The sequence below is a fragment of the Mesoplodon bidens genome (assembly GCF_964165515.1).
Source record: "Mesoplodon bidens genome assembly, contig: HAP1_SCAFFOLD_555, whole genome shotgun sequence".
NCBI lineage: Eukaryota > Metazoa > Chordata > Mammalia > Artiodactyla > Ziphiidae > Mesoplodon > Mesoplodon bidens.
Window position 1 is genome coordinate 1 of NW_027672576.1, and position 23,049 is coordinate 23,049.

At 38.2% G+C, this 23,049-nt stretch overlaps 1 long non-coding RNA gene across 1 annotated transcript in view; it reads left to right on the top strand.

Moving 5' to 3' along the window:
* Window positions 1-13,233: 13,233 nt before the first annotated feature.
* Window positions 13,234-23,049, top strand: part of LOC308609976 — a 31,185-nt gene continuing 21,369 nt past the window's right edge. Inside the window, exon 1 of the long non-coding RNA XR_014014382.1 lies at window positions 13,234-13,332. This is a non-coding gene — a long non-coding RNA (uncharacterized lncRNA). The remainder of the gene's footprint in view (window positions 13,333-23,049) is intronic.

Consider the following 23,049-nt stretch of genomic DNA (forward strand, 5'->3'; position numbering starts at 1 on the left):
AGTTGCAGTGCAAGCTGAATTTCCCCTTGAGGTATGGTGACTTCATGTATGAGGTCCGAGGAAGAATTGCCTTCCTCCCCTTTGAAGTCCCAAACCACTACACCCAACATCTTTGTCTTTAGTTGAAAGTGGTATTTAAGGTGAGGATTTCAGCCATTTGGGAGATTTACTGAGTTCTCCTGGGTCTCTTCCATGTATACATATTATTAAATTTTGTTTGATTTTCTCCTGTTAATCTTAATCGGTCTCATATCAATTTAATTCCTAGACTAACCAGAAAAACCTAGAAGGGTACAGGAAACTTTCTTCCTGCCCAACAGGCATTATAGTGCAGGGCACATTGCCTGCCTTTGAAAGCATCTGAACTTATACACATTGAGAACCCTCTCCTTTCCATGCCCCTTTACCATAGGCATAAAGATTTCTGTGCACATCGAGGCTGAGCAGAACTCCTGGGTCCATCATTGTTTCTCAAGGCAGTCATGAAGACTGTCAGAGAGGAAGAACTTTTCCTCTGCCCTTCTGTAGGCAAAGGGAGTAGGGGGTCCCCAAAGAAAAAGAATCAAATATAACTTTTTGACATAAGAGAAGCCATTTTAAGCCTAAATCATTTGTGATCTCAGCCTGGTCATGATGCTTGCTCTTGAACAGGTCTCAGTAATTAATGATCTTGTGAAATAAAATTGTCCCTTACCATCTGGTTCTATAAGAATGAAGTCACTAGCCACTGTAGTCTCTGACCTTGACAAAAAGTAATCACTTGATCTAAAAGAGAACTGGAAATTTTTCTTTGAGCCAAATTTGAGGATTATAACCTGGGAAGAGCATCTCAGAAAACTCTGAAAACTGAAAACTGTTCTGCCCATTAGAAATCCAGGGAGGTGTATAAGTTTTTTTTTTGAGACAGAGGGCTGTACATCAAATGACATTTTATTGAACGTTTACATAATTCAGATCTGAGTGCCATCCTGCTGGTCATGTAACCCCTTACAAGGTCAAGAAGAAATGTTATCTCTTAAGGAGGGAGTTGTCTTGTTGATGTTAGGAGAATGTTGCTCTTTATGGTTGAGCAATTTATGTTTAAATTTCTCTTGTCTTGCCATAAAATATAAATTTTGTTTCACAACCTTCAACACACCCTGAATGGAATTCAGGACAGAGATCAGGAATGAGGCAGTCTATGCTCTGGGAAAACCCGGCAGAACAGGCCTTCAGATAGTTAGATATTTTCAGAAGAATTTTTTTTTTTTTTTTTTTTTGCGGTATGCAGGCCTCTCACTGTTGTGGCCCCTCCCATTGCGGAGCACAGGCTCCGGACGCGCAGGCCCAGCGGCCATGGCTCACGGGCCCAGCTGCTCCACGGCATGTGGGATCTTCCCAGACCGGGGCACGAACCCGTGTCCCCTGCATCGGCAGGCGGACTCTCAACCACTGCGCCACCAGGGAAGCCCCACAGAGAGGATTTTGATCAAATGGGCTTTTCAATGTTCCTCCTGTTCTACCACACCTAGTATTATACTACATTTATCTCTAGTGATAGCTTCTTCCTGGGACAGGCCTCCTGTCTTAAATTATTTTAGGGAATAAGGGGGAAGTTCAAAGGCTCTTCCTGTGTCTTTTGGGCCTTGATTGTTTTCAGCTCAAAATAATCCACATGCCATAGTGACACATCTTGTGGTGGCCTGCACTTAGACCCATTGGCTCCCACGTGCAAATGAGAACCATGCAATGACTCAGGGAGAGCCCTGAGCACATTATTCAGATAGACACCAACATGATGCAATTTTTCTTCGGTGTGTTCAGTGAGAGAAAGCAATACAATAGGCACTGCCCTTTTACTTTGGGGGAGGTTGAAAGTCCCTTCTTGGAAAGGAAAAATAAGTCCTTTTAGAGCATTTAGAAAACCTAAAACCTGTGACTCAATTTTTTTAAGTGCAGAGTTAATTTTACCCAAATGTGTTTTCTTAAAAATTGCAACCAGTCAAGATCAGTATCTTCAAGGGGTGCACCAGTTATGATATTTGCTGACTTTACACTGTTCTGAAATTGAGGATACCTTCCCTCTACTCAGTTAATGTTTATTTTTATTAAGTTTTAAAACTGTTTTAAGTAGGAGATCTTTTACTGGAGCCTGCGGTTTGATAATGTTAACCACTGTGACACTGCTCTGTTACCTCACATCAACCAATCAAAGAATGGTGCAGGAGCTGATCACATACCCTGTGATTCCCCTCTCTCACCTGGTATTTAAAAATGCTTTCATGAAACCCATCAGGAAAGGGAGTTCAGGGGTTTTGAGCACTAGCTGACCTGAACTCCCTGCCTGGCACCTGCAGTAAATGCTGCACTTTCCTTTGCCATAACCTGGTGTCAGTAGATTTGCTTTACTGCACATGGGAGAGCAGACCCACGTTTTCTTCATCAGCATATTTATATATATATTATTATATATTGTAGGCAATGGAGATATTTTACTTCTTTCCTATTGTGCTGTTTTATTTTCTAACTGAGTTAACCATGAAAGTCAATTTTTGTTGATAGGAAAGAAAAGGTACAAATTAATTAGCTATAGTTAAAAATTTAAAGCTTTCAAAATGCTTGTTATTTATAATGAGATTTATATAACAGAGAATTAGGAAATAATTCTGTATTTAAATGGTTAGATTGTGATTGTGGAACATGAAATTGGTAGTCCACAGGACATATACTAAATTTTCACGCTTAGTGATACTATACTTGTACTGTCCATGTCAAGCTAAAATGTTGTTTTTCAACAATCTTTAGCAAACATATCTTAGTTTTATTATTCAGAGGGAATATAGGAGCTCAATTTGTTATAGGGAACTTGAGCATTCCATCAACAGGAATTTGAAGAATACACTAAGAATATCTTCTACATTACATTGGAGTAGTGAATTACTGATAATTATTTAGGGAATTCTTTTGAAAAATATAGTCATCAGGGGCCGATAATTGAATTCTATTGAAATATAGAGATAGATATTAATAAGAATGGAAAATCATATTTTCATTTTATATTGCCCATATCTTCATTTTATTTGTAGTTTTTGAAAGTTTGCAAGAGAAAGATATCAGAATTTATACTTCATTCAGCAGAATCCCTTGGACCAAATGATCACACACTCAGAATACATAAGTGGAGACATTGCTGACTGTGGCCCAGGAGACAAGGACAAGACCTAGAAAAGACACAGTAAATAATGGAGGGAAAAAAAGATTGGAATAGACAGGCATTTCTCTTAATGAAAAATGTTAACAGTAGAATCCTTGAGGGAGAATCTTTGAAAACATTGGATTTCTATAACAATAAAAAATTGAGTCCCAAAGTACAATGAGAAATAACAATAATGAATAAATAGGATAAAGAAATTATATGTTAACTGGCATACATTCCAGGAGATTATCAGACTCCTGCAGAAACCAGGGCGTTCTGGCCTTTAATTCCCCTTGGGCAGAACTGCAGCGCCCCTGTCCCCAGCCTTCAGCCATCAACTCCAGGACTACAGAGGCAGAGTCCTAGCCCTCAAGTCAGGCTGCCTCACTGACTTGAATGCCCATGGAAAAGGGAACTTTGATCCTGACCTGAGACACAGCCCTCAGATGTTTGTAAGCTGGAAAGTCTGCGTCAGACTTCCTCCTTGCATCTCTCTAGGGTGAACTAGGGAAAACAAGACATCACAAAACCCTTTCCCACAGAAGAAGTCTGGGAAAAAACACATGACGATGTTGGCCTTGGTGCCAGGTGAGGCTGATATAACTAGAGCACACCTTCTCCTGGGTTTGGTACCAGAATCCAGGGCCCTGGTGGGAGGACCTGGGCTCTGCCCTGGGTTCCATGGACACAGACAAGCAAGTATGATCTCAGCAACCTTCAAGGACCCAGATGTAAGAAAGAGGCAATGAAGACACGATGGTTGCTTCAGGGTGGCTTGGTGTCAGCCTAGAACAGCTGGACTTCATAAGGAGTAACACACTGTGGAGGGAAATAATAAAGAATTTATAATAGGAACAGAAAACAGTTTCATTTGAGCCAAGCTGAGGGCTATAATCTAGGAGGCAGCCCCTCAAAAGGCTCTAAGGAACTTCTCCGCTGAAGCATGGTAGTCTTATACTTTATCAGAACAAAGAACATACATCAAACATGACAGGGGTCTATTCCTTAAAGATTTCAAAAGAGACAGATTGAGGACATATCTAGTGAGACAGTAGGATCCTGGTACCTGGGAAAGGAAGCTCGTCTTCGAGAGGGTGTTAACATGGACATCGTAAGAAGGGAGTCATTTCTCCTTATTTTTGAATCACACATTTCTTTTCCTTAATGGTTAAAGCAGATGTGCTGTGTGTGTTTGACAGGCTCTTTCAGTTCACACAAAGTTTAGACTGAACCATGTATAAGCCTAAATGACTTCCCCATACCTCACTACGTGAAAAATTTCTCCCTCAACAGTATAATTTGGGGCTTGACTAATCTTGGCGATAAACCAGACACATAATACCCTCAGCTCTCTAGGCCTCTCCACCTGCAGATCCTGCTGTCTCCTCCCTCCAGGGCCCAGCACCACAAGAGGCTGTCAGGTGAGGGGTTTGGGACTCAGAGAATTGACTCCCGAAAGTGTTTCTGTTTTCCAAGATAAATAACAATACAGTTTGGATTCTAAAAATCATCCAAATAAGTGGGAAAAAAAATGCTAGACCAACAGTGAATCACAGCGTTTTTCATAAGATAAATGAATGTTATATAATGAAAGAGTAAATAGAGCCCAGAGGCTTTAATATGTAGAATTAAAATGGAGTTCAGTAGTGTTTAAAACACATCCAAAGGTCATATTTATGAGCTGCAAGTCCAACTGTATTCCACAAGAATTTAGGCAAATGCATGAAAGATGAGTTATGAGTAAAGCACTATCCCCAAACTGTGGGTGTGGGGAAACTCATCCTAGCACTTTGTGCAGAACTAATACATTGCAACCATATCTGGTTTCAAAATTGATATTTTCTGCAACTAAAAAGGCAGAAATAAGCTAAATAAGCTACCTATCCCCCCTCTGTCCTTCAGTTATTAATTAAGACTCCTATTTCTTCCTCTCTTATCTATTTTTTAAATTCCAATTTCAAATGTCAAAATATTCAGCTATTATATCTGTTATTGTTCTCTTAATTTAGTCTCTACACAGCCTGAAATTTCTTTTTAATTTCCCTATTATATAATTAGTGTTATATTCATCAATTATGTGATATTTCCAGCAGGTCCTGAGCTTTTATGCTCCAAATGTATGCCCTTCCATACTTTAATGCACATAAATATACTTTATACTTTTACATCAATTTAAAAAGTAATCTGTTGAGTGCAAATTCTGTCTTCAGCATTTTGTTGGGGTCAGCAGTGGGGAGAGAAAATGTAGAAGAAGGAAAAGACATGGCTTATTGTTCTCAAAAGAAGTTACAGAGAAACCTCTGACTTCCTTATCAAAAGGAGGCCCATTTCTTTTTCAATGTCTTTTCTATTGACTTCAAGTCTATCGGGCTTTAAAATATTTGTGTGTGTGTGCTCATATTCTGACTGTCTCTCCCAGCAGATTGTGAGTTTTGTGAAAGTGAGGCAGGAGATAGATGGGCCCCAGGGTAAGCAGCAGGAGTTCATTCCCTCTGGACAGAAACTCCAAAATATCAATAACAGGACAATCGAGAAAGGAGGCTGTGCCCTGCCCAGATAAGAGATAAAAGACTAGATATTCCTCATTCTCAAGTCAAGGAGACCTTCCCAGCTACACATGTGCAGAAGGGTTCCTTGGAGGTCAAAAAGGGAGAGGGCACCACCCCATAGTAAGTGATGTCAACTACCCATAGGCCTCTTCGCTAGAATCCATCTTGGCTAAGAGATGCACATGAACACGGGAGGACCCTGAGGTGTACCAAATATGAACTCAGAACCAGGCAAAGCAAGATGATTGGTCAAAGGAAACCTGGAAGAAATGCCCCATAAAAGTGATTCAAACTACCATGCGAGCGCAACTCTCTCTCTGAGCCCGCCCATGTGTCTATCCACATGTATTCTTTGTCCTCCTAATAAACACTTTACTTGTTTCACTACTTTCCATCTCTGTGGAAATTCATTTCTACACAGCAGACAGGCCAGGACCTTGTCACTGGCCACTAGTTCCTAGTGGTCTAGTGGCTAGGATTTAGTGCTTTCACTGCCCCGGCCTGACTTCAATCTCTGGTCAGGAACCAAAATCCTGCTTCAAGCAGCTGCAGGCTGAGGCCACCTGAGATGAAAACAGGGGCAATGTTTATCTTGTTTAAGGTCATGTCTTGTTAAAAAACAAAATTCAACTGAGTCAATTTGAAAATCTGATTGGCCTTATTTGATGCTTTATGAATTGGGCAGCATCCCATCTAGTAAATAGAAGGGCACTTTGAGAAGTTATACAGAATGGAAGGTTTTTATAGAAAGGAGGGTGGGCAAGAAAGTCATTAGCAAAAGAAAAAAGGTTATTTGGGACCAGTACTATCTTCTCTTTGGAGGGAAGGGAAGCCTTGAGTTTTATCATGCAGATTGCCTCTTCTTCTTGGGTTGGGGGAGATGGAGAGGGCCCCTGTGACAGATTACCACATTGGTGCTGACCAGAAAATTCCAGATTTCAGAATTAAGATAACATTTCTGGTGAAGGTCGAAATTGCAAGTAGGTTAAGTATTAAATATATGCGTGGTGTCGTGGGCTTTAGCACAAATGAAACCATTTTGTGTCAGTGGTTTTCCTCCTTAATAGTCCCTAATGTAGAACTAGCAGAAGCACAACAAAGATTTGTGGAAAAGTAAATGAGTGCCTAACTCAATTGATCAACTGGTGTAAAGAATGTGGCATAAGAATAAAAAGATCTAGAGAGCAGATGAAAGAAGCTTTTGTGTATATTTTTAAAAGGAATGTCTTCTGTGTTTTCAAATTACTGCAAACCTAATCAGCAATGTTGATGTGACTATTAAAAATGATGCTTTTTGAAAGGTTAGGGAAAGGAAAAACAAGAAAAAAATAAGGATGTTTGGCATTCTGGATGTTGGCTAAATGGCAATTTAATCACTAAGAACGTATTTTATTCTATTGTCATGATATATATGTAATATATGTAAACATTTATTTATATGTCATACATAATATATATTTCTTTTTAATCACCCCTATTGGGGTACAATTTACATACAACTAATAGTACTCATGTTAAGTGTATAGCACAGTTAGATGAATTTTGACAAATATATACAGTTGTGTAATCACTACCACAGTCATGCTACAGAAAATTTCCATTACCCAGAAAGTTTCCTTAGGCTCCTTTGTGGTCAATCCTCACCTTCCTACAAAAGTGATATGATGATTTGCTTCCAGTGACTGTAGTTTTCCCATTCTCAAATTTACATAAATAGAATCTAACAGTATGTATTTGGTTCCTGTTTTCTTTCACTCAGCATGTTTTGAGATTCATCCATGTTATGTATATTAATATTTCATTGCCCTTTACTGCGGATGTGAATTACTCATTCACTTGATGATGAACATTTGAGCTGTTTACAGTTTGCAGCCTTAACCTTTATGAAACCACTGGGATTTCCATTAGAATTCTTTAATTTCTTACCCAATTCAACAGTATGATTTGAAAGTTATCAGAAACCTGCACTTGTCAGAAAGTCTTTAGTATGAATCTTCCTGAAGATGAAGCATTTTTGCAAAAGCATCTATGAATGATAAAAAGATTTAAAAAGACACAGTTAAAGATCTGGTTAAAATGCAATTGAGAAAAAAAAATTTGTTTACTGCTGTAACATACAAATTTGACATATTCAAATTTTAGAAATTTTATTTAATTTCATATAACTTATAAGAATATCTATATTAATGATATTTAGTATAATCTAAGTGTATAACCTAAGAAGGTTGGAGATACATTTATCTCTAATCAATTGACAGTGCCTCCTATAACATACCAAATAATCCTAATTAGTTTAATATCTCTCTTTGAGATGACTTAGGGGTCCTCTGAAACATCCCAAAGCTATCTAGAGGTCAAACTAACTTTAATTAGGATTCTATCCTTGAGAAGTTTATCCAAAATGATAAAAAGTTTCAAAACACTTGGTCAAATAGGATTACAGATCACTGTGAAACAATGCTTATCCATTTAACCAAAGTGACAATGAAAGATGTTAAAAGCAAATACAGAAAGTTATAACAGATTATTTAAAAGGTAAAGAAAATTTACAATCTGTAATCAAAAGCAAATCAGTACTCCAAGAAAACTTTTTTCTCTTAACAGAGAGAGAAAAAAATTTCAAGTTTTTGTACCACTTTACTTTTAATCTTAAAATTCATTTACTCAATTAAATTCATTCTAATCTTAGTGAGTCCTGACAACACATAGAATTTCTTTCTAAAGATTACTTTTTCCCCAGAAATCTACAACTTTCTATATTCATATTAACTTGCCCTTTATTTTATTTCCTATTTAGAAATAACCAGCATTAAGACAAAATTACTTCCTTTTTCTTTAACAAAATAAATTTCTATTCTTCATACCTTCTTTTAATGAAAACACACATCCTAATACCCTGTATACTAAAATGTTCTCTTTATTTCTAGTAGCTTTAATTACATATTTAATTAGAATTCTCAAGTCTTAAAAACCTAAATTCCTAGTGAAAATTAAGAAGTAAGCAATTATGAGCTGTTCTTTACATTAGCATTCTGTAGATGGGCAAATTTATAAATAAATGCTATTTATAATTTCTAAAAATATGTGCTTTCTTATGGAAAATGTCTCAGTGTGACAGCAAACATATTTATTAATAGTCTTAAATATCTTTACTTCCTCTGTAAAAGGAAGCCAATGTTTAGTAATTAATATTTCAGTATATTATTTTATTTGGAAATGACCTCGATATTCAATGAATTCTCGTCATTTAGCTTAATTTAGTTAAACTCTAAAATTTCAAGTTACTAAAACTTCCAGAAAAGCTATTTTTAAGTAGACATTCCTAAAACATAATTATTCCCAGAGTTCACCTAAAAACTCTTGTCTCATTTACCTCTGTTTTATTCACTTGTTCTCAAAAATTATGTTTAGATTACCCAAGAAAACTTTATGAGACATTAGACCAAGTCAGCCATTATCCCACATTTAATATTGAATATTTTTCAGATCACATGAATCTGAAATTCATTCAAGTTAGTTTCTTTTATATTTCTGAGAATTTCTATAAGTGCTTAATTTCCTTTAAGTCAATTAAATAGAGCTCATTTACAAACTAACTTTGATAATACCATCCAAAGGAAAAGAGACATATTTGTAATGTACACATGGACATACATACATCCAGACAAACAGAGATCTCACAGTTTTCCTGCCTGAGTTTAAAAAGGACTCTTCTCCCCTTTTTTCCCCCCTCAGTCTCAGGAATTGGCGATGGTATAGACAAGAGTGAGTGAGAGTACATTAGAGCCCAGGGTAGAACATTTACATTTCAAAGGCACAGGGAGAAAAATGTAAGTTCCTCCTAGTAAGATTCGTTTCCTTCTGGTCAGAATAGTGAAGAGATACTTTTAACAAGCCAGCTTTTTCATATGCAAAAACAAGTTTTAGAATGTCAAAAAGTGCCCCATCTGGGTCATTATTCTCCAGAGCCTAAAGAATACTGTGACCACATGATTTTAGAAAAATATCACCTTCTCCTTTTCATGGGTATGAGCCCATGAAACGAAGAGCTAAGAATTTCCCAATTCTGCAAAATACACTGTAGGGAATATAAGATGAAACAGAGCTCTGATTACCCATTCTCAGTTGTTTATGGCTGGTAATCTTAAAATCTCAAACAAACAAACAAATGTAGTCTCTCAGTGTTGCAAACTCCTCAGCCCAAAAGGGAAAATCCCAAAAATGTTTAGCCACTGACAGACCCAAATGGCTAAGAGAATGAATACCCTGGTATTATCACACACAAGTTCCACTACTTACTAGAGAAATCTCAACCAGCAAAGCATGTGTCTTTTTCCCTTTACCACAGAAATGAAAAGTGCCATGGGCCAATGATGCCTGGTCAGTGGCAAGTGTTCAGGGCCATCTCTGAGACAAAGGTGCTCAAGCAGCTGCTGAGTAGTATCCATGAGCTGCCACTGGTCAGGGGCCAGTGTGCTATGGTTGAGATGCCCACTAGGGATGGTGGCCCCTTCATGGTTGCCAAAATTATTGCCAAACCAAACACAGATTCACTCACCCAATACAGAGCAAAGCCAATCTACTGATGCCAGTTGTGGTGAAGGGTTTTATTTGCAGGATGCCAAGCAAGGATAACAAGCAGCTAATGCTCAAAAGACCCAAACTCCCTGAAGACTTTTGGGCAAGTGTTTCTAAAGGCAACATTAGGAGTGAGGGTCTCAGGGTGAATTATCAGTTCATGGACATTCTTTTGATTAGTTGGTGGAGAGGTGACAGGGTGATGTTTTGGGAACCTTAACCATCAGCCTTCTTGTTCCAACCAGTCTGGGACCTACATGCTTGTGATCAGCATGTAGTCAAATCCTCCATCAGGTGGAGAGCCTTAGTGTCTACAAAAAACGCTCAAGTGTCGTGGTCCAAACGTGGGTTGGAAAAGAATTTCCAGACACAAGGCAGAATGTAAAGAAGATAGAATTTATTAGAGGAAAGTGTCTCTGCCAGAACAGCAGGCTGACTTCCTAGTAGTCTGGGGGAGTCGACCCCAAACATGTGCTATTGATCAGTTTTTATAGCCAGAAAACAAAGGAATGGTCCAAGGGGAAAATTTCGTTTACTAATTGGTGGAGGCACATATACTTTCCTTCTGTAGGGTGGCAGTGGGACAGGGAAGATGCCTTTTCTTATTTGGGACAGGTCTCATGGCCCAGCTGGGCTCAGGAATTTCATAACCATCACAACATGGTGGGGAGGGCAATTAAGGGTCTGATAAGGGGTGTAACGCTGACACTTTTTCAGAGAGGGTTGTCCTTTGTCCTTGAAGCACCATTGTCCTTGGAGCACCACATCAAGGATATGTGTCAGACTGTTATCTATATCCCTTGAGGAGAAAGGGATATAGATAACACTGTTTTTCAATCTATTGTTACTTTTCTTGCTTGACTGCTTTTCCTTTGTTTCTGAGTTTTGTCAGTTCTATAATCATTAACTGCTCTTTGGAAATCAAGGGAGGCCTAGGAGACTAAAGCTTTTTTCTACAAACAAGAAGCAGGGAACACTGGGAGTCTGTCACTGGGAAGGCCCCACAGGATTCTACTCAGTTTCACAATCATGAATAAAGTTGTTTCTATGAACGTTCATGTACAAATTTTGTGTGGACGTATTTTTCTCATTTAAATTCCTAGGGGTTGAAATTAGGGGGTTGTATTAATGCTAAACTGTTTTCGAAAATAGTACATTATTTCACGTTTTCTTCAGGAACGTATGGGACTTCTGGTTGTTCTCCATCCTTACTAACATTTGATGCTATCAATCTTTTTAATTTTAGTCATTCTAGTAGATGTGAAGTTATTTGCATTGTGGTTTTAATTTTTCTTTGATGACTAATAATGCTGAACATTTTAAAAAGTTGCTTATTTACCATTCATGTATCTTCTTTGGTTAAGTGTCTTATTAAATTTTTTGCCCAATTTAAATTGAATTGTTTGTCTACTAAGTAGTGTTGTAGTGAAAGCTGGAGAAGAAGCAAGTTTGGCTGGATTACAGAAAACAAGGGGGAGAGTGGTAGGAATGAGGCCAAGAGAGACATGGGAGAAGGGGAGAACAGATCAAAAAGGACTTTGAGGCCTTGGTGCGAACTTTGGATTTATTGTAATTAAATTGAATTCACTGGATGATTTTGAGTATAGAGTGGCACAATCAGGCTTAAATTTTAAGGGACCACTTTGGCAGCTCTGTGAACAGGCCAGAGGAATGGGAGTAAACACAGGATAGACTAGGAGGTTATTGCAGCAGTCAGAAAGAGAGAAACTGGTTAGTTGCAGTTCTGAATGACCTTTCCCCTCACTCTTGTTCCTGACATTCCAAACTGTATAATTTCAGATGTGGAAGACTGAGAAATTTCCTGGATTTTCTCAACAGAATATTGACTTACTCAAGGCCTTTAAGTGGAACACTCTACTGAGGGTTGAGAGAAAGCTGACAATAGTGGCTTGCTTAGCTTAACTCAGTGGTTATGGTTGTTAGTTGTGGTTGCAATATTATGGTTGTGTGACTCTTTGGTTAGTATTCACTTTCTCCATCTTGGAATATAAGTTTGATGAGGATGGAAAAATTATCTCTTTTTTTAACTCACCACTGTAGCCTCAGTTTGAGCACAGTGCCTGCCAATTAGCATTTAGTCAATGGGTTTTTTTGTAGGGGAGTGAATGTGTGTATGTGTGAGGGAGAGAGAGAAGAGGGGCAGAAACAGAGAGGGGAAGAGACAGACATAGGGACAGGGGAACAAGTCCATATTGCAAAAGAACAGGACAATATTTTCTGTGAGTAGAATGCTCAGAGCCTGTGTACTGTGTTCTTTTCTACTTTCTCAGGTTAGATTTATCACTTCATAAATTTTCTTTATCTTATCCAAAATGAATCTACATTTTTTTTTCTTGTAAGTATAAAGAAAAAGATTTTTTTGGGGGAAATTTTTAATGTCTCACTACAATTCAAGTACCATAGATGTCTCTTTCTATTATTTGTATATCCTGAAAATATACCAGCATTATTGTCTAACACAAAGGAAGTTGGTACTATAAATTATAAGAGACAGGAGCTATGTTTTCACAGCTCTGTTTCTTGAGCACCCAGCCCAATGGTATTGTGGAGATGGAATAACAATCACCATGAGCACAGGTCACTGCTGACATAGGGACTTGCTTTCTCTCTAAACCATTTGACTTTGTTGGTGCCCAGGGCAGGATGCTCCAAAGTATGCCTCAGTGGAATATTACTTTGAATTAAAGTTACTGAAGAAATGACTGATGCAAGAGAGACACACTGACCTTCCTATCTGTCTCCATGAAAGCAGGAAATTAATATCTCATGTGAATGGTGCCCTCCCTGTACCAGGAGGTAGAAAGACATCATTAGCACCAGAGATAGGGAATGCAGGGTCAAGAAGACTGTATAAACCTTGTTACTTCTTTAACTCAAGAAGGTTGGCAGGGACATTTCTTCCTCATCAACAGCTGACAAGACAACCAGAAGGCTGGCTAAACCCTGCTTCCCACCACAAGACTGCTGCAGCTGAGAGATCCTAGGACACATGACAAAGGCCAGCAGAAGGTAAAATTTCTTATCTCCTCAACTTCCCAGGCCTTTAAGGTCTGGTGGGAGGGAAAGTGCTTAAGAGTCTCCTTTTCTCTATCTCTAAATTTAGATTAGCAGAAGAAAATACTTATGGAGCAAGATCCTTGTGACATAGAAAATCTGGTATTTGGAAATGAGTAATCTCATCTCAGTTTTTCTTAATCCTTTCCTCCCAGAGACAGTCACTGTTTTTCTTTGTCTCTGTCTCCTGAGTCATGTTTCATAAGAAGAAAGAACCATAGGGCAGAAGACAGGCATAGGCCCTATAAGCCTGCTGTTTGAGACAGCCTCACAGACTGGTGAGTTAACAGTTCTCTCCAGTCCAGTGCCTATTAAGACAAACTTTGCTGTCAGTCCTCTGTATAAAAACTGGATGAGATTTTTCCTTCTGTATTTTTCTATGTCCTGAGAGTTTGGCTTTTTGTCCAGTGAGAATATTATCTCTGGTCTCCACCATCTGGATGGTGTATTTACTGGGGTGCATCTGGTAACCCGTTGAATTGACTGGGGTTCTGAGACACAAAGTCATAAACAGCACACTCTAGTCTTGTTGTGCCAGCTGTCAGAGGAGTTTGTCCTAAGGGGACCCAGTCCATAAGGGGCCTTTGTTGTTTCAACCTTCATTGCCTTGTTAGTGTTGGAAAAGTCCCATTCCAGTAGCATATGCCTGATGTCACAGATTAGTAGGTTTGGGATCAGAGGTGCCTCAAATTCCCAGGAGAGACCAGGGACACAGTTTGCATTATACCACCCTTACTGCCTGTGCAATGAAGGCCTTTGCTTTCTTAGATTATCCTTGGAAATGAATTTTCACATTATAGGGGCTATATCATCTGTGCCCTCTCCATCTGAAAGTCTGCTTATTTTATCCATGGTAAGGATTTATTCTAAGCCTGAAAAGTTACCTCTGGGTCGTTCCATAAAAAGGCTTACTGATTTGAGTCACTATTTGAAATTAATGTAAGGTCTTACTCCTCAATGGCCAGATGATGGATCCTTTAAATTTGCTGTATTTAAAAGATTGCCTTTTTGAGAGCTCTCATCATAAACAGCTGTCATATTGATATTTATGGAAGGATCAAATTGAAAGGAAAAATAATGTATAACAGCTAGCCTTAGGGAATCGTTATTAAGATGAAATAACAGAAATTAGACTTAAAGATCCAACATGAATTCCTCTTTTTAAGAAAAATTTTAAAAATTGCCCCATCTCCTCAGCAATTCCTTAGGCCCTCCTACAAATAATTAGGAAAAGATCAGTTGGAAGCCAATATTCAAGAGCTAATAGAAACAATTATCTTTGTCTTCCAAATCTCTACAAAACCAGAAATGCAACTTAGGAACGAGTCAAGGCCCATTTATCTTCACCAACCCTGAAACCTATTCCTCTCAAATTCTTGTAGATATTATAAAAGTTGAGGATAATTGGAACAAAATTGTCCTGTACTTAAGAAGAAAAAGTTTTTTAAATAATAATTACCCTGAGACTTATGATAATAGAAAAATACACTCCAAAACTCATAGAAGAAAATTTACATTTTTTTTCCTCTGTCCCTTAAAGTTATAAATCTTACCATGTCTTTGAAATGTAAACACAGCCACATTGCCTGAGACTGAGCCCAGATTAGCTCAATTGTTAGAACCTGAAACTAAAATTTAAAGAAAAAAAGAAAGAGGTTTTTTTTTTAAACAAAAACCCTCTCTTGCTCAAACTCTAAATGACAGTCTCCTTAAAATTGTTTATCAAGGGCAAGTACACTTAAAGGGCAAGAAGACTTAAAAGTCTTCTCCATAAATAATAAAAGACTGTAGCTATCTGAGTGAGTAAACTTAATTTATTCCAACAAGCAATATAAAAATTCTCAAAAATATAACAAAAACAAATACAAATATTTTTCAAATTCACATGATCTAGGATAATTTTTGGTAAGTAAAATCTAGTTCAGGTTTAGGTTTAATTAATACAGACATATCTTAAGAGTTATCAGCATTAAGTATAATAGCTTTATTCTATGTAGTTTTACTAAAAGTCAAATAAGCTCATGTTATCTCTTTTACAAAATTTCTCAGAAAAAAGTAATAATAATAATAATTTAAGATGATGGCTAACACTACTTTAACATCTTATGAAATTGTCATGAGTAATCTGAGTGATTGTTAAGAACAAATTAATTAAATAGACATAAGATAAGAATTCTTTTAGGTAAACTTTTTTTAGCAATAATTGTTTTTGCTATGTCAACTTAAATAGTTTTCTAAATGTCTTTGATAAATTGTACCCTTAGAGTTTTGCTAAGTTAAATTAAATGAATTGAATGTCTAGATCATTTCCAACTAAGACAAAATACTGAAATATTAATTGCTGAACGAGTCTAAGTTTACCTACTTTTGACCTCTTATTACACACTAAATATGTTTGGTTCTATTAGTAAACATGTCTTGTGCTTCATTAAAAGCTTGTACTATGAAGTAGAATATGTTTCTAGAAATTATGAAATGTATTTATAAGTTTGCCAAGCCACAAAATACTTACACAGTTAATAATTTTAACTTTATCTTTACAAAAAAATTAAAGCTTCAAAGGATTAAGAATTGTAAATAATATATGTGGTTCAAGCTGCTAGGAATTATAAGGAAATTAGAATGTGTTTTGGGGTAAGAAAAAGTGTAAGGTATGGAGATGTTTTTGTTAATGTAAAAACTTTGTTAAGTGATTTTTGTCCTAAAGCCGGTTACTTCTAAATGGGAAAGAGAACAAGGGACAAACCAAAATGGACATAGAAAGTTGTAAGAGGTTTCTTAAAAAGGAATCTTTAGAAAGGAATTTTATGTGTAGTCAGGTCTAAGATTGGAATGAATTTAATAAAGTGATTGACTGAGTTTTAATATCCAATGTAAGCTGGTAGAAAATTAAAATTTGTTTTTTCTCTCTTTTTGCAAAATTTTCTTAATTATTAGTCTGCTCTTAATGAGAAATTGTAAACAAAGACTTTTTTTTACATTTAATGTAATCTGTCTAGCAAAACAAATATTGTTCATTTTGTCTTTATGAGTCTTTGATAATTTTGAAGAAAAACTGAGTGCTTTCAATATTAAAAGAGCTAAGTCTTTGTACAACTATTTAACTATCTGTATTTACATGTGAATCTTTGTCACTTTGATTAAATTGATAACTAAATATTAATTCACAGTGACATATGATCGTATTTGACAAAGTGTTTTAAAACATTTTTATTTTTGAAAAAGTAGATTTTCCCCCAAACCAAATTCTAAATGAAATCTTATTGACCTGGAAATAACGTTCAGGTTTTCCAGAGGCCCCCTGGAACACCTTAAAAGATTTGTTTTGGGCTTCCCTGGTGGCGCAGTGGTTGAGAGTCCGCCTGCCGATGCAGGGGACACGGGTTCGTGCCCCTGTCCCGGAGGATCCCACATGCCGCGCAGCGGCTGGGCCCGCGAGCCATGGCCGCGGAGCCTGTGTGTCTGGAGCCTGTGCTCCGCAACGGGAGAGGCCACAGCAGTGAGAGGCCCGCGTACAGCAAAAAAAAAAAAAAAAAAAAGATTTGTTTTATCTTATTAGAAAAGAGAGCTATGAAACTCATTAGGCTTATTTGGTATGTTACTTACATGGGAAGCATTGCTAAATAAATGATCATAAACTCTAGGTTATATCATAAGGGTGAATGTTATTAATATAAATGTTCTAGAAAGTATATGAAATTCCTAAAATTGGATATGTCCTAGTATAATGTTATCAGTCATAATTCTAGTTATTATCTTAAATGTTTTGTGTCACAGATAAATTTTCTTGTCAATTCCATTAGAATGAATCAAATTTTTAGTAATGGATATTTGTCTTTTATTACTTAGACAATGGTTTCACTCAGATGCTTTTACAAAAGCTTCCTGAAAATGTGTTTCATGTTCAGAGAAATTCTTGGAAAAGGATCTAACAAGTATTCTAGAGCACAAGTTTCTGATGAATTTCAAATCATTACACTGAACTGAGTAAGAATTTACAAAACCCTAACGGAGAAATTGATGGTTTCATAAAACTTCTAACAAAAGATCAAACAAAACAAGAATTAATTACATGGGACTAAGTAAACTGAAGAAGATGGTTATAATGTTTTATGATTTTAAAAATAAATTTATTTATTTTATTTATCTTTGGTTGCGTTGGGTCTTTGTTGCTGTGTGTGGGCTTTCTCTAGTTGCGGCGAACGGCAGCTACTCTTCGTTGTGGTGCGTGGCCTTCTCATGTTGTGGAGCGTGGGCTCTACGTGCATGGGCTTCAGTAGTTGTGGCTCGTGGACTTCAGTAGTTGTGGCTCATGGGCTCTAGAACACAGGCTCAGTAGTTGTGGCGTGTGGGCTTAGTTGCTCTGGGGCTTGTGGGATATTCCTGGACCATGGCTCGAACCCATGTCCCCTGCACTGGCAGGCAGATTCTTAACCACTGTGCCACCAGGAAAGCCCCATTTTATGATTTCTTTTTCGTAGTACACGGGCCTCTCACTGTTGTGGCCTCTCCTGTTGCGGAGCATAGGCTCTGCACGAGCAGGCTCAGCGGCCATGGCTCACGGGCCCAGCCACTCAGCGGCATGTGGGATCTTCCCGGACCAGGGCACGAACCAGTGTCCCCTGCACCAGCAGGCAGACTCTCAACCACTGCACCACCAGGGAAGCCCTATGATTTTTAAATTTGAAACATTGCTGCTTCTTTTTTTTAAGTTTTGTTTCTCCAAATTTAGGAAAATTTGTTTTTCTCTTTTTTTTTTTTGCGGTATGTGGGCCTCTCACTGTTGTGGCCTCTCCTGTTGCGGAGCACAGGCTCCGGACACGCAGGCTCAGCAGCCATGGCTCACGGGCCTAGCCGCTCCGCGGCATGTGGGATCTTCCCGGACCGGAGCACGAACCCGTGTCCCCTTCATCAGCAGGTGGACTCTCCACCAGTGCGCCACAAGGGAAGCCCTGTTTTTCTCTCGTAAGCTTAGAGCAATTTGGTAAATTATACCCTTGTAAGCAAAATTGAATCATTTGTCTTTTTCTCCCTACCCGATTCCTCCAGAATTCAGAGGCTTTCAGTGAACATTCTTATTTTCTTGGCAATATAGTTATTTGCATAATTTCAATAAGAATCTGTTCTCCTTATAATAGCACATAATTGCAAACATTGATTATATTACTAAAGTTTTGCCTAGAATGTCATATTTGAGAGAGATATACATAAACTTAGATTTGACCAAACAGCTTTAAGAAACTAAGGTTGACTTCATGGAGCCAATAAAGCCCCTTGGGAAAATAGTGTGGTACCTTGCTTACAGAGTTCCCAGCAGCCTTACTAGCTGAGTAAGGAAGGTCACTTCCTGGCAAATGCAAGAACCTCAGAATATTTGGGGGACATTGAGGAGAAAAATTCCCCCAAATCTATGGACGTCAAATGATTGGCTTGGCTTCTTAGCCTCAAGGGACTATTAAAAGTTTAATCTGGAGATTCCTTATAAAAAGTTCCAGCAAAGCAGATTTAAAAGAGCCTATATGGGAGATTTCCCTCTAACCCTGGAGATATTCTGCATAGATAGTGGTTGACCAGAGGTAAAGCCTAAAGTCCTTCATGAATTTCAATCAAAATTGGACTTTAAGAAGCCAGAACTCCTCACAGTGACATTCAGGAGAGAGGGTAGAGACAAAGATGGCAGAGTAGAAGGACGTGAGCTCACCTGCTCTCATGAAACCACCCAAATCACAACTAACTGCTGAACAACCGTCAACAAAAAAGACTTGAACATACAAAAAAGACATTCTACATCCAAAGACAAAGAAGAAGCTACAACTAGATGGTAGGAGGGGTGCTTTCGTGATATAATCAAATCTCATACCTACTGGGTGGGCGACCCAGAAAGTGGAAAATAATCATCATATCACAGAGGTTCTCCCACAGGAGTGAGAGTTCTGAGACCCACGTGAGGCTCCTCAGCCTGGGGACATGGCAATGAGAGGAGGAGATCCCAGAGCATTTGATCTTGAAGGCCAGTGGGACTTGAGGGCAGGAGCTCCACAGGATTGGGGGAAACAGAGACTCCACTTTCGGAGGGTGCACACAAGGTTTCATGTGTACTGGGACCCAGGGCAAAGCAGTAACTCTGTAAAAGCCTGGGTCAGACCTACCTGAGGGTCTTGGAGGGTCTCCTGGGGAGGAAGAAGTTGGCTGTGGCTCACTGTGGGGGCAAGGACACTGGTGGCAGAGGACCCAGGGAATATTTTTTGTTGTGAGCTCTCCTGGAGGTCACCATTTGGGCACTGAGACCCGGCCCCACCCAATAGCCTGCAGTCTCCAGTTCTGGGATGCCTCAGGGCAAACAACCAACAGGGTGGGAACACAGACCCTCCCATGAGCAGACAGGCTGCCTAAAGTTATTCTGATCCCACAGCCGCCCCTAAACACCACTTGACACAGCCCTGCCCACAAGAGGGAGAAGACCCAGCTCCACCCACCAGTGGGCAGGCACCAGTCCCTACCACCAGGAAGACTTCACAAGCTCCTGAACCAACCTCACCCATCAGGGGGCAGGCACCAGAAGTGAGAGGAGCCATGATCCTGCAGCCTGAGGAAAGGAGGCTACAAACACGGAAGGCAGAGAAATGTGTTCCAGATGAAGGAACATCATCAAACTCCAGAAGAACAACTAAGTGGAGTGGAGATAGGCAATCTTCCAGAAAAAGAATTCAGAGTAATGATAGTAAAGATGATACAAGTAACTGGAAAAAGAATGGAGGCACAGACCAAGAACATAGATGAAATTTTTAACAAAGAGCTAGAAGTTTTAAAAAACAGAGATAAACAATAACTGAAATGAAAAATAGCCTACAAGTAATCAACAGCAGAATAAATGAGGCAGAAGAATAAATAAGTGAGCTGGTAGACAGATTGGTGAAAATCACTGCTTTGGAACTGAATAAAGAAAAAAAATGAAAACAAATGAGGACAGTCTAAGAGACCTCTGGGACAACATTAAATGTGCCAACATTCACATTATAGGGGTCCCAGAAGGAGAAGAGAGAGACAGAGGGGCTGAAAAAATATTTGAAGAGATAATAGCCATAAACTTCCCTAACATGGAAAAGGAACAGTCACTCAAGTCCAGGAAGCACCGAGAGTCAAATACAGGACAAACCCAAAGAGGAACATGCCAACACACATGAATCAAATTGACAAAAATTAAAGACAAAGAAAACATTAAAAGCAACAAGAGAGAAACAACAAATAACATACAAGGAAACCCCAGTAAGGTTATCAGCTGATTTTTTCAGCAGAAACTCTGCAGGCCAGAAGGGAGTGGCCCACTATATTTACAGTGATGAAAGGCAAAAACCTACGACCAAAAATACTCTACCCAGCAAGGCTCTTATTCAGACCTGACAGAGAAATCAAAAGCTTTATAGACAAACAAAAGCTAAGAGAATTCAGCACCATCAAACCAGCTTTACAACAAATGCTAAAGGAACTTCTCTAGATGAAAAAGAAAATGCCACAACTAGAAAAAAAATTATGAATGGGAAAGCTCACCATTAAAGGCAAACATACAGTAAAGGTAGGAAATCATCTACTCACAAATATGATATCAAAACAAGCAACCATGAGAAGAGGAGAGTACAAATGCAGGATATTGGAAATGCATTTGAAATTAAGAGACCAGCAGCTTAAAACAACTTTTCGTGTGTGTATATATATATATATATATATATATATATATATATATATACTCTGCTATATCAAAACCTCATGGGAAATGCAAACCAGATATCTACAATAGATACACAAAGAAAAAGCAACCCAAATGCAACACTAAAGATGGTCATCAAACCACAAGGGAAGAGAACAAAAGAGGAAGGGAAGAAAAAAGAGCTACAAAAACAAACCCAAAACAATGAACAAAATGACAATAAGAACATACATATTGATAATTACATTAAAAGTAAATAGACTAAATGCTCCAACCAAAAGACATAGACTGGCTGAATAGATACAAAAGCAAGAACCATATATATGCTGCCTACTAGAAACTCACTTTAGATCTAGACACCCACACAGACTGAAAGTGGGAGGGTAAAAGAAAGGTATTCCATACAAATGGAAATCAAAGGAAAGCCAGAGTAGCAATAGTCATATCAGACAAAATAGACTCTAAAATAAAGACTGTAACAAGGACCAAGAAGGACACTGCATAATGATCAAGGAATCAATCCAAGAAGAAGATACAACAATTGTAAATATATATTCACCCAACACAGGAACGCCTCAATATATAAGGCTAATGCTAATAGCCATAAAAGGAGAAATTGACAGTAACACAATAGTATTGGGGGATGTTAACACCCCACTTTCATCAATGGACGGATCATCCAGACAGAAAATCAATATGAAAACACAGGCCTTGAATGACACATTAGACCAGAAGGACTTAATTGATATTTATAGAGCATTCCATCTGAAAGCAGCAGAATACACATTCTTCTCAAGTGCACACGAAACATTCTCCAGGATAGATCACACACTGGGCCACAAAGTGAGCCTTGGTAAATTTAAGAAAATTGAAATCATATGAAGCACCTATTCCAAACACAATGCTATGAGATTAGAAATCAACTACAAGAAAAAAACTGTAAAAAACACAAATACATGGAGGCTAAACAATATGCTATAAGCAACCAATGTATCACTGAAGAAATCAAAGAAAAATGAAAAATATACCTACAAATGAAAACAAAAACACGAAGATCCAAAACCTATGGGATGCAGCAGAAGCATTTCTAAAAGGGAAGTTTATAGTGATAAAATCTTACCTCAGGAAACAAGAAAAATCTCAAATAAACAACCTAACCTTATAAGTAAAGCAACTAGAGAAAGGAGAACAAACAAAACCCAAATTTAGTAGAAGGAAAGAAATCATATAGATCAGAGCAGAAATAAATGAGAGACAAAGAAAACAGTAGGAAAGATCAATGAAACTAGTAGCTGGTTCTTTGAAAAGATAAAATTGATAAACCATTAGCCAGCATCATCAAGAAAAAAATGGGGAGAGCTCAAATCAATAAAATTAGAAATAAAAAAGAAGTTACAATGGACACCACAGAAATACAAAAGCTCATAAGAGACTACTACAAGAAACTATATGCCTGTAAAATGCACAACCTAGAAGAAATGGACAAATTCTTAGAAAGGTACAACCTTCGAAGACTGAAGCAGGAAGAAATAGAAAATACGAACAGACAAATCACAAGTACTGAAATTGAAACTGTGATTAAGAAACTCCAACAGGGCATCCCTGGTGGCGCAGTTGTTAAGAAACCACCTGCCAAGGCAGGGGACATGGGTTTGAACCCTGGTCCAGGAAGATCCCACATGTCACAGAGCAACTAAGCCCATGGGTCACAACTACTAAGCCTGCTCTCTAGAGCCCACAAACCACAGCTGCTGAGCCTGCATGCCACAACTACTGAAGCTCACATGCCTAGATCCCATGCTCTGCAACAAGAGAAGCCACCGCAATGAGAAGCCCATGCACCGCAATGAAGAGTAGCCCCCTCTTGCCACAACTAAAAAAAGAAAGCCTACATACAGCAACAAACACCCAATGCAGCCAAAAATAAAATAAATAAATAAATTTATTTTTAAAAATTTATTTAAAAA